Here is a 13,820-nt window from a genome sequence, read left to right as displayed (position 1 = left end):
GACTTTATCTCTTATAAACCAACTAAATGAAACACAAGGAATGCAAAAACTGCCAGCCAGGTATCAAACCTGCAAAATGGTAGTAATAATGATAATACTATGACATAACCTATTTAGAAAAGAAATTATTTAGAAAAAATATGCAACTGCCACGAAAAGTGTAAAAGTAATACAAAGTAAATAATGACATGGCTAAAAGTGCAGTGCCTATGTATACAAACATATTTTGTATAAAATAACCCATGGGAAAAATAATGTGCAAAAGCAAAATACCGTCACTCACAGTAAAGTCAGCCAATGGCTGATGTAGGGTCACCCATTGCCCCACGCTTTGTAGTGGGTGGAAACCAATAAACAGATACACGGATGAAGGGAGTTGACCCATAGTCCCTGTATGTATAACTGCATGAACGTGTTTTCAATATGATTTATTTGGAGAATATGGCGCTGTTACAACAGCTAAGCCGTCTCGAGAGCAGACCTACGAGGAGGAGGCGCAGGAGTGGGAGAATATGGTGAGACTGTTGCTCTGGTAAAAAAAAACTATGATAAAACGAGGAAATCACATCTTCAATTTACTTCTGCCAATGTAAAACAAGAAAAGAAAAAAAAGACCGATGTGCAAATATTGATCTTGATGTAAAAAGTACACTGATGTTATCACATCCAAATGCAAACACATGTAACGGTCAATGAGACTTAGCCCTGCAATTCAACGAATTGAATTTCATAGTAAAGAACTTATGGCAGGGCCGGACTGGCCGTAGCAGGCACCGGGCAATCCCCCGGTGCGCCGCACGGGAGGGGACCGGTTTTGGGCCCCTGGGGACCGGTTTTGGGCCCCTGGGGGCCGTTTTTGTTACAGGGCCGTTTTTGCAGCATAGCTGCAAAATCGGCCCTGTAACAAAATCGGCTGAAAATCGGCCCTGGCAAAGAACTCGGAGGCAGAGGGGAGGCGGCCGAGCACTTTGCCAGGGCCGGTTGTGGTTCCCAGTCCGGCCCTGATTTAGGGGCAAATTAACAAGCCCCAATGGCCATGGGAACGTCACTTTTTACAATGTTCCTGTGGTGATAGGGGCTTCACCTAATTTACAAGGCAGCGTTAAGCCACTTTATGTGGCGTAACGCTGCCTTGTAAATAAGGCCCACTTTCAGGCTATGCTTAGCGTGAAAGGGGTGGGCAGTGGGTGTTGCGGTGGGCGTTCTACCATAACGCCCATTGATTTTGACGCTGCCCCCTATGTACAAGGGCTGCGTAAATAGGAGGCAGCGCCAAAATTAAGACCAGGGAAAACTTGACGAAACGAGGAGAAATGCTTTATTTCTCCTCGTTTTTGCTTTTTCCATGAAAGCAACACGCCTTGGATTGTTTATGTTCCTTCACATAAACAATCTTTAAAAAAAATTACATTTTGTAAATTCCATGTGTGCTGCATTAAGCAGCACACATAGAAGTGACAAAACAGCATTTCAAGATTGTTTATATGCAGGAAGGAGGACCTTCCTGTACATAAACAATCTTCCCCTGCACGCAGGCACCCTTTAGAGTTCGTAAAGCAATGGTGGTAACTTTTGTTATAAAGCACCCTTAAACTGCTTGCTAGAATTCTGGGGCATATTTACAAGGCGGCGATAGAAAAATATCACCGCTTTTGCGGCCGTTTTCGGCCGAAAAGCGGCGATAATTTTATCGCCTAATTAGCAAGGTCACGCTAACGCGTGAAACCTTGCATTAGTGCACAAATTCTTAACGCCGAGCTTTGCATCTCTAATGAGATGCAAAGTGGGCGTTCCTGACCTGACATGACAGGAGAAATGTCGCAAAGCGACATTTCTCCTATCATCAAGCCCCACGCTATGAAGCATAGCGGCAAGAAAAGTAGCGATAACCCCTGTTATCGCTACTTTCCTTACGCCTGCTTCAGGACTGACTTAGCCATGATATCCTATGGAAGGTGGATATCATGGCTAAGTTTGTGAGGCCCTATCAACAAGCTAACGCCACATTTCGTGAGATTATCGCTGGGTTTCCAGCGATAATCTCACGTTAAGCAGTTAGCGCTAGGATTTTTATCGCTTTTGAGATGTGTTGCTAATAGCACGCTATCTCAGCGATAAAAATTCACGGGGCATATTTACAAGGCGGCGATAGAAAACTATTGCCGCGTTTGCGGCCGATTTCGGCCGAAAAGCGGGGATAATTTTATCACCTAATTAGCAAGGTCACGCTAACGCGTGAAACCTTGCATTAGCGCATGAATTCTTAACGCCCAGCTTTGCATCTCTAATGAGATGCAAAGTGGGCGTTCCTGACCTGACATGACAGGAGAAATGTCGCTAGGCAACATTTCTCCTATCATCAAGCCCCACGCTATGAAGCATAGCGGCAAGAAAAGTAGCGATAACCCCTGTTATTGCTACTTTCCTTACGTCTGCTTCAGGACTGACTTAGCCATGATATCCTATGGAAGGTGGATATCATGGCTAAGTTTGCGAGGCCCTATCAACAAGCTAACGCCACATTTCGTGAGATTATCGCTGGGTTTCCAGCGATAATCTCACGTTAGGCAGTTAGCGCTAGGATTTTTATCGCTTTTGAGATAAGCGTTGCTAATCACACGCTATCTCAGCGATAGAAATACACGTTAATTATCGCCGGTTGTTGCTGATATGCCCCCATGTTAGCCGGCGATAATTATCCTAGCGCTAAGTGCGCCTAGCGATAATTATCGCCGGTTGTTGCTGATATGCCCCTTAGTTTTGTGCACGGCAATAGATAATGTGTCATATATAGTCTAACCTACAGAGCCCTATTAGTGTGTGACAACTGCACATTACAACATATTTTAAAGGGATCAACTAGAACATTGTAATTTCCTTCCAAATACTAATAACCACAAACAAGGGAAAACCGAAAATAATCAAATATGTAATATGCTTGAAAAATAAATCAAAACCAAATAACTGCTGTGGAAATTAAAAAGACTTTTCTGTGCACTATCCATTACGTTAAGGATATGGTAGTTATTATTCAGGTGCCCGAAGGGATAACTTAATAAGATTAATATAATATTCATAACGGTTCTTCATCCATTTAGCTCCATCTCGGTTCACTTTGCTTGGAGGCACTGACGGGCATTACAGCCAATTTATGACTACATCCTAGCCGCTAATCTGTACGATCTCTGAAGAGTTATGGCGAAAACACACAATTCTGAAAACCCTGCAGAAATAGAACGGGAGTGCTTAATCTATGAGAAATGAGCAACGTTTGTTTTCCTACTATTATCAGGGGGCCTGATTACTTGCAAGATTCCATCTAAAACGCTTCCGGGTTAGGACAGAGGGGAAGTAATGGACTGTACCATCTGTGCGTCTCTACGGCTTCCTGGCTCCGCCATTTCACTGGTCTGCGCGGTGCCGTACACCGTAATCGCGAGCCAATTACAGCCGATTAGTAAATGCATTCTGGAGAGAAGGGCAAGCGAAATTTATAGAGAAGCACCCCAGGGAGGCAGCATTCGATCTGGGAACAGTTCACCAATGACAGCCTGGCTGTTAAATAACCACATGCAATAAATCGAATGTGTCCTGTTCGTCGAAAATTAGAAGCTCGCTACCATTAAAACCTCTCAAACATAAACGGTTTATTGAGACACCCACCTGGTGTTCCTAGACGATAAAGGTAATTATTTTATATTTACCTCAATTTATATCTAATCGTTAGAAAAACAGATTTGGAAGCCTAACCAGCTGGAGAGGGCCCACGGTTCCTATTGGCACAAGGTCGCTTCCCTTTCAGCTTCTAAAAACAAAGCACTGGGCTCATGCAGCCTGATTACAGTCAGGCCACACCTACAGTTTATAGCAGGTGGTGGTTCACAGTCTGTAGTGATGAAGGTACACAGAGGAGGTTGTAATTCACAATGTTTTATTCATGAAGATAACAAGTAGTAAGGTTCAGGACATCAAGTAGTTAAGTTGTATATCAGAGCCCCAGCAGGAGCTGCCAGTCAGCTGCTCAGCCCATGACCAACTGTCACTTCAGCTCTCAGTGACCCAACATTCCCAGGCATCATCAGACTCCAACATTCTAATGAGTCAGAGCACAGGCACTGGCTGAGCAGGGGTGGTAAAATACCTTACAGTATATATGCAGGATACTCCATATATCCCTTTTCCTTCCAACAGAAGAACAAATGCAAAATAAGATAAAAGTTAACCAGAGTGAACAAAGGACAAATAGCAAGGAAGGTACAACGAAGTGACAGAGAGAACATCAAGGAAGAGAGCAAGTAAAGCAGAGCGAGGCAAAAGATGGGAGAAGACAGGAAGGTAAGGTGTAAGTAAGGAAATGGAAAACCCATCCTCAACAACAACGAAATAGAAAGGAGACAGAGAGAAGAAAAGGAGGAAATACGAAACAGAGAAAGAACAGACGTGCCAAAGACAACCCTCAAACATACCCACTGGCCAGGCAGGCAAGAAAGGAAGGAAGAATAAGGCATGACGCAAACTGGACACCAGCCTACACAAAGACACAGAGAGGAGGGAATGCGGATCTCCTCCTGAACAGGGAAGAAGAAGAAAGAACAAAAACAGGAGGGAAGGCTGGAGACAAAGCAAGACGAAAGGCATTGTAAGTCCAGAGACCAAGGATGAAAAATTATGATGACATCACGAGGAAAGCTGGCCGAAATGGAAAACAGAGAAGAGGCAAAGTAGATACATACTGTATAACTAATACTTCCCCCCATTTTCAATAAAACAATAACAATCCGATATAAGTGTAATATTGTGTTATACAAAACAGCAAAATACAGAATGTAAAAAGACAATAACAGCCAATGGGACTAAGACCCAAGGCCGTTCTCTACTCCTATGCAAGAGTGTGAGGAGCATTGTGAATAGGACAAAAGTCCATTGCAAAGTAGACCGTGTAAAGAGAACCCCAATGTTGAGGAAAACAGTACTGCCCTGAAAAGATGGGACTATAACCCATAAAACACCCTGTGTGAGGGTGAATATGTAAAAATAAATGGGACTATGACCCATAAGACGGTGCCCTGTGTAAGGGTACTTGTGAAAATGTAAATGGGACTAACACATGAGACGGTGCCCTGTAAAAAGGGAGCTATGTAAATGTAAAATGGGACTGTGACCCCTGCAACGGTGCCCTGTGCAAGGGTAAAAACCGAATGTAACCTATGTAGGCAAATGTCATTAGGCAAATGGGTCTAATACCCATTGCCATCCCTAAGTAGGGAAACGTAAGGTGTAATGAACACATAGCAAGAAGGCAAATGGGTGTATGTTAATGGGGCTAGAACCCATAGCCATCCCAGTGTAGGGGAGAAAAGAGTGTGAAATGTAAAAAGAACAAGGAACCGCTGTACAAGTGTGTACCCAGGATCCATGGGTAAATGAACGTAAAAACTCACCTTACGATCCCATGTAGGATAGGGTGGAGGACAGAGAATACCTTAAGTATGTGTGACAAGCCAGAACAAGTAAAGTATGGTGAAATCATAGCAAATATGCAAATAGGCTTAAATACTGAAGCAACGGAACATATACTGAATGTAAAGGATAATGGAGTACATGTCACCATAGAGAAGGTAAACTAAGTAATAATAGCAATGCATACATGTGGCAATGAAATGTATTGAGTTACAATAGTTGAATGTTATAGTAAAGGGTGAGTGCGTCACCGTAGTCCTGATTAACACACTGAGATTCTCAAGCAGGAAAACTTGGTTGAGAAAACATGTTGTCGACAATGTCATGTACACCCAAATGTACTGTAGAGGACATAGCACGAGGCGAAGCGTGACGCTCGCATGGGGGAGGATTAACATTCTGCGTGGAAGAGCGCAAAGTAACAGCCGCATCCCGATATGCAAGGGTGCTCACCTCAGGGTCCTAACATGACACACAGCAGGACACAGTCACATCGCAAGGGCACCTAATGACGCTAATACACTCGACCGGCAGGCTTAAGAAGACACTGCGGGCGAGAGCTACGGACACACCTCCGATTCTCTCCACAGGAAAGCCACATTTTAGGAAGTGTGAATAACGCACTATGGTGGTGCGACAAGGGACACCGTGCCGGGTGGTTAACGGCACGCTAAGGCGTCAAACAGAGTTCCACCGCCAGTCCAGTTGTGTCGTCACAGAAAGCTCACGAGGGGAAGAAGATTCTTGCGGCTGCTGGGTGAGGAAAACACCGCGCGCTGGAGGTAATGGAAATAACGGTATTAACGTCTGGAATACCGGTGAGGCATTGAAGATGATGAGGAGACAAAAAGGTAAAGAAAACTCACCACAGCTTTTCATTCTGGTGGATTTGTCAGGAAAAGTGTAGAGAGGAGTAGTTGAGACAAGTGTGCCCTGTGCACCAAAGATTTGAAAACACAAGGCGAAGTGTACTAAGCGTGATGACATGTAGGCATTTCTCTCCTGAAGGCGACATGAAGTGTGTCCAAAGTGTCACTATCATCATACGTGAACCTTCACTGAGCAGACAGCAGATGTACTTCTCCCCAGCACAGGAACACTGTAGGCGAAGGGTGAGGGCAGCGTGATGTAGATGGTGGAGGTGAAAAATTACTTTGTGGAAATAGCCACCATAGCAAAACAACGTGAAAAAACCCAGCAAACACTGGTGAAACCCCTCACAAAAGTCAGCAGAATGTGCACAGGATAACACAGCATAGGCAGCAGGTGGACAGGATCACACAACATAGACAGCAGCAGGACACCAATAAATGCCGCATTGTAGTTGTATTTCCACAAGTTTGTAGAGTGTGAATCAGAGAATGCACCAGCGTGACAAAGATGACATTTTCACCTGTGAGATTGGTGTGCTAGTAGGCACAAGCTGTGGATGTAATGCCAAAGTCCAAAATGCATAATGTAGATGAGCACAGCACACCTGGGGAAGGGCTGTCCGATGGTGAGGACACTGTGGGGCTTAAAGGCGTAGTGCTTCATGCTTACCTGTTTCGTGATGTCTTTTCTTTTCTTTGAGATGCTTGATTCTTCCTTGTAATCGTCTTGGTTGTCCTGTGAGGAATATACATGTTTTTTGTTCGCTGTTGTTCCTTCCTTGTGGATACCTCCTCTTGTGTACAATGTGGTTGTAACCACCGTAGTTTCTGAAGATAGCGCCATCTTTTGGTGCTCTTGTATGTCAGGTACCTGAGATCTGCTTGTAGCTGTAGGTTCGTCACCAACTCGTCGCCATAAAATGTAGTGATGAAGGTCCACACAGGAGGTTGTAATTCACAATGTTTTATTCATGAAGATAACAAGTAGTAAGGTTCAGGACATCAAGTAGTTAAGTTGTATATCAGAACCCCACCAGGAGCTGCCAGTCAGCTGCTCAGCCCATGACCAACTGTCACTTCAGCTCTCAGTGACCCAACATTCCGAGACATCATCAGACTCCAACATTCTAATGAGTCAGAGCACAGGCACTGGCTGAGCAGGGGTGGTAAAATACCTTACAGTATATATGCAGGATACTACACAGTCTCTATGAAATTAGTAAAAAACCTGATCTTGTCAGTCATTCTATGCATATCTTTCTTGACAATGATGCTCTGCCATCCATGCTATTGGAGAAGTGTAGTTTTGATCCCATATGAGATACCATAGGAATGCATCATAATCGTTCCTAGTCTGCATATTTTCTGTGTAATTAATGTTACTAAGGAGAATGGAGTATTGCATATTTAAATTACTCCATTTGAAGGATTTATGTATAGAACATGGCTAATAAAGGCCTGTATGACATTTATATATTACTGTAACAGGAGAAGTCAACATAAAATGTGTCCCATTGTGAGGTTAATAAAATAGAGTGTGTATGTGTAAATTAAAGTTTAAACTTTATACATTTGTACCTTTATACATGTAACAATAATTATGTCAATGCAGGTACATTCAGAATGGTATCTTCATAATTCTTTACCATTTATTCATGCATTGAGAAGCTGTATTTATTGTATGTGTAGAATTGTGCATGTATTTTGTAAACCTGTCCACTGTTAAAGTCGAATAGAGTTGGTCTCGAGAAACCAGTTCAAGCTCATGTCGAGACTTAACATGTCATTCGTATTAAACCCTCAACGTAGAATGCATTATTGTGTTTCCACAGCACATATGGACAAAGCCTCATTAGTTAGCATAGAAGGGTTTTGTTTTCATTAGGTAGCACGGTATGAGAAGACGTAGTTGGCAAATAAAGGTGTGGTAACGAGCAAGGATTCAAGTTCTTATGGATGAGGAGACGAATGGCCAAGAATGAAAAGTTGCAACTTATTGATGTGGGAAAGGTGATGCAAGTATCCAGTTTGCTAGAGCCATAGAAATTTACTCGCGAGAATCACATGGGATCGTCCACCTTGAATGCAATTGATATTTTATGCTGTAACTTAGGGCCATATGTAGGTAAATTATTTTTACAGATTCATAAATACCGAATTTTACCGAATCGGTATTTAACAATCGGTAAGTTATATGTAGGTAAACAATCGGTAAACATTACCGATTCGGTAATATTCGGTAATCATGAATCGGAATTTACCGATTCGGTAAATACCGAAGTGGTATTTACCGAATCGGTATTTACCGATTCGGTAAATACCGAATCGGTAATTCAAATACCCATGACTTGATGAATCAGCCAATCCTGTGCTACCTAAACCCCACCCAACCAGGAAGTGGCCACACCCAGGCAGGTGCACACAATCCACAGACTCTGGAGAGGCTGGGAGTGCAGAGGAGAGGAACAGAGCAACTGCCTGATTCAGCCCTGGAAACTGCAACAATGGCCAGCCAGGACACAGAGAGGGATGGAGGGGGGAGGAAGAGAAAGCTGAAATTCAGCCAGAAGGCGCTGCAGGTACTGGTGGAGGAGGTAGTGAAGCAGCACCAGAAGCTTTTTGGCAAACAGTCACAGCAAGTGGCTGAGTCAGAGAAACGTAAGATCTGGCTTGGAATCCAGGCACAGGTGAATGCCATGGGAGTGACCCCCCGGGACATTGATGTCCTCAAGAAGCGGTGGTACGACATCCGTATCATCACGAAGAGGAAGGTGGCAGAATTGAAAAAAGAGGCCAGCCGGACAGGAGGTGGACGCAACAGGGCACCAGCCCTGACAGAACTGGAGGAGCTAGTGGAGACCACCATTGAGCCAGAAAGCATCGTGGGGATTGGGGACGCTGACAGCTCCGGCAGAGGCACCTCGAAACAAGGTAAGACGCTTGCACAGCAATGTGTCCCCCCCTACCCCTATCCCAACTCCCCAAATGTGCAATGAAAATCCCACTCCAGTACAGGTGTTAGTGCATGCTAGCAATGCATCATGGGAGATGTAGTCCCTGAAAGGCCAAACATGATACGATTAGCACAGATTAACAAGGCATTTAACACACAGTAGCGAGAAGCAGGCAGAGGACATTGAGATACTGTTTAAAAAATGTATTGTCATGGCAGCAAATCTATGCTTCAGGTACACTTAGCTGATGTTGCATTTCTGTCCACAGGCACTACTGCGCACAGAACTGCCCATGACAAGGGAGAGAGGGCACACCACAAAGACAGCGCGGAGAAGGCCACCACCAGTTCTGGCCAGGGAACGGCACCACAGGCAGTCACACCACCCCAGCCAGCATCGCCACTCCAGCCTGCATCCCCACTCCTGCAGGTGTCACCACCATCTTCACCACCTGCAGTGCACAGGTCGAGGAGGCGTGCTGCTGCCAGGTTGTATGTGACAGACTCATCCTCTGAAGACTCGAGGGGGGCGGAAACGTCCACTGTACCCCTGGATGTAACCCATGCCAGTGTGCCTTCCGACTCTGAGGGAGCACACACAGGTGGACTCTGCGGCGCCGCAGGGCTCGGCCGCAGAGTCCACCTCCCCTAGGGCTGGGCCATGGAGTCTCCACAGGGCTTGAGGCCACCATGGTGAAAATCCAACGCATCCAGGCAAGGGCAAAGGTGTCCGTACAGCGACAAATGCGTGGCCTCAATGAGACATTTGTCAACATTGACAAGGGCATCAGAACCATGGCAGGGGAAATGGCTGAGATGGCAGCGGGCATGCGGGACATGTCCCAGTCCATCATGCTGCTGTGCTCAAAGTATGATGAGGACAGGGCAGCACGGCGCAGGGGACATCAGAGAAAGGATTAGAACTCAAGGGCAGTGAACTGGCTGGCAACTGCCACTTCGCTGCTCTGCAGGCGCTCTGTGGCGATGCAGGAGGGCCTTGCGCACTGCAGCACAGATGTGTCAAGGGGGATGGTGAGGGTCACGAGTGCACTAGAAGTGCTGCTCACCAGCCAGTCTGCAACAACTGGCGCCGTGGATGCTGGTGACACCGAAGACACAGCAAGAGCAGCATAACCCCCCCGTCCCAGACACACGTCGGAGCAGCAGGCGGCAAGGTGGTGCCACTGGTCCCACAGCCAGTGAGGACGCTCACTCAATGCCATCCCGCACTGGTGCGCGTGGGCGCAAACACTAATGCGTCAGGAAAAACAAAGACACTATTGGGTGAAGTAACCCTTGACTGACATATGTTTATTTCTCAATGTTGATGGTAAAGGTTTCCCTTTGTGTTGTGGCGTAGTGCTGCCTGATTAAACTACGTCATGGCATCCAACTACTGGCTGTGTCCCCTTACTCATTCAGAAATAGTTGCTGTTGCCACTCCTGCTGCGTTGGCCTCTGGCTGTGCAGACTCATCATCATTGTCCTCAATATATGTCATTTCGACCTCTGTACCTCTCTTCGTGGCAAGGTTGTGCAGCATTGCACAAGTGGCAATTATCTTGCAGCAGAGGATGGGTGTGTACTGGCGTGCACCTCCGCTTTTATAGAGGCAGCGGAACCTGCTTTTCAATAGTCCGAACGTGCGCTCCACCACATTGCGTGTAGATTTGTGTGCCATATTATATCGTCTCTCACTCTGGGTTGATGGGTGTAGGTAGGGAGAGAGGATAAATGACCGCACGGCATATGCACTGTCGCCTAGGTGAGTAAAAGGGAACCATCAGTCACATGCCTCAATACACTATGATTTGCACTAAGTATTATGGAGCGTCACTGTTACTTACCTAGCAGGTATCCTTCTCCAAATTCTCCGGCAAGCAGTCGTGTGTAGATCCCACTGTTCTGGAAGATGTAGGAGTCGTGGGTGCTCCCAGGAAACTTCGCGACAATATCATTGATGATGTTACCTGCATCGCAGATTACCTGCACATTGATGGAGTGGGTGGACTTTCTGTTCCTGTAGATGTGCTCAGTGGCAGCTGGTGGGCAGATTGGAATGTGTGTGCCATCAATACAGCCAATGACATGGGGGAACTGTGCCATGTGATAAAAGTCAGTTTTAGTTTTCTGCAGTTCAGCCTGTGTGTTTGGGAAGCTGATGTAGTGGTGCATTCTCTGCATCATGGCATCCAGGAACTTCCTGAAGAAACGGGACAGGCAACTCTGGGATACACCGCCCACCGCAGCTATCACCCCCTGGTAACTGCCAGATGCGAGTAGATGTAGGCTGCAGAGAACCTGCACATGTGGTGGTATGGCATGCGCCCTTCTTGTTGGCTGGTCCAGGAGTGGGTGCAGGTCCCTTATCAGGTCCATGATGGTTTGTGGATGTAGCCTGTACCTTCCATGGATCTCTGCGTCAGTCTGTTGAAAGAGTGTGATGCGCTGTCTGTAAATGCGTTCCTTCCGTCTCCAAATCCTCAGACCTGCTGCCTGTAGACGTAGGCGCCTTGCAATGACATACAGAGCGGCCATGTTGTCCACGCTGTTGCATTTTGGGATTGCTTATATGCACTGTTGATGCTTACCACCTGCTTTCAATCTGTGTTAATTACCGACTCTTAATTACCGAATTTCATGGATTTCTTAATTACCGAATTTACCTACATATCTTTTCCCGTTTTACCACTTCATATTTACCACTTCATATTTACCGAATCGGAAAATATGTATTCGGTAAATATGAATCGGTATTTTAGAATTCGGTAAATATGAATCGGTATTTACCGATTCATATTTACCGAAAACTGGTTTTTGGCCTCCTACATCTCACTTGACTAAATACCGGTCGGTAACAGAATATTTACCGAATTTCGGCCGTTACCGACCGGTATTTAGCTACCTACATATGGCCCTTAGTGAGGGACAGAGAGACATCGTAGTGCTTCAAGGGGAGCAGATCTATGCGTCTGCTTCTGTGGCTTTATGCTACATAACCCATGCTTCGAGTGCCTTCTACTGAAAACTACGACTGTGACACCTTTCTGATTTACCTTTTAAAAAAAAAAATATTCTACGAACTTTTATATAGCGCAAACTTGACCCGAAGGTTTCGGGTATCGGAGTGCCTTACATAGCACCAGTTGTGTTACATGAGGACACGTTCATTTTGTTAGGCAAGGTGAGATTAAGTGATTTGCCCAGAATCACAGGATGTTCAGCGTCATTGCCGAGACTTGAACCCAGTTCCCCAGATTCGAAGTCGACTGCCCTAGACGTTAGGCCAACTCCTCTCCTCTTTACCACTACCCCTTTAAGATATCGTCATAATAGAGTTAGTCGTCTGCTTTGTATTATATATGGTAAACCTCTTTAGGAGATTTGGACTTATTTTGTTCTTTCTGTATTTCTATATGATCATGCTGAGATTGGTCTATATTGGTCTATATTGACTTGTTTCTAAATTTATAATTAAATCCTACTAAACTCAGCTTGAGTTGTTGAGTAGATTAATGGGTGACCACAATTTAGTTACACTGTATTGAGATTTTAACTGGTGATAGTTGTCTCCTTTTGCCTCTCATGCAGCTATAAAGGTATTCGACCTAAAAAAATGTTAGTGTGGGCCAAAGCTCCATAACTATTTAAAAGGAGTTTTCTAGGTGTCCTATCTTTTCTGATTTCCTATCCCTGTTGCAGACAGTATTGTGCCCATTGCACAGAAGAGCTTTGAGCATGCAACATACACATATTGTCCCCTAATACAGTAATGTATTTATGGTCCCCCTGTTGATAATTTCTGCTTCTGTAAAAACAAAAGACCTGATTCCCTAATGTTGAGGTAGGTCCAGGAGAACGAGAGGAAAAAGGGGCTGTCATTGTTTGTTTCCTCCCCATCTAGATGTCAAGAAACAAAAGCAAATGCGCCTGGTCCCGAAAAAATAAAGACAGTTCACTTATTGGGAATTTCCCATCATTTGGGAGTCCTTTTTATCCATTTGTGTCTCCCGATATGTGTAAGAACAATGGGATTCCCAAACAATTGATAAGCGCTATGTCTGACTGTCCAGGCACCGCAAATGCTCTGGGCCACCAATTCCTGGAGCGGAGTTAGGGAGGGTCGGAGCCCTGGGTGGTCCACCTCTTGCCTCTCCATGTCTATGTAGGCCTGTTCTGATGTCTGCACCCCTCCCCCCCCCCCACTGCCTCTACCCGGTGTGTCCCTCTGGATTACCTATGTGTCTGCAGCAGACCCTCAGAATGTTAACTATTCTATTGGAGTATGACTCTAAAAAGCATTTCCTGATTGCATGTGTCACATGAAGCTCCACACGGCACGTCCAGACATCACAATCGATCAGGGCTGCTGGGAATTGGAGTCTGAGTCTAGGTTTAACAAATGGAAATTCTTGGGCTTAGAATGTAGGGATTTTTATATCCTTTAGATCATAGGTACTCACAAAAATTTCTCCGGGGTCCGCAAAGTACTATCTGTGGCATGTCCAAGGGCCATACCAATGCCAACAATGGGA

The sequence above is a fragment of the Triturus cristatus genome, chromosome 3_2 (assembly GCF_964204655.1).
Source record: "Triturus cristatus chromosome 3_2, aTriCri1.1, whole genome shotgun sequence".
NCBI classification, from domain to species: domain Eukaryota; kingdom Metazoa; phylum Chordata; class Amphibia; order Caudata; family Salamandridae; genus Triturus; species Triturus cristatus.
Note: the sequence above shows the minus strand (reverse complement) of the source record.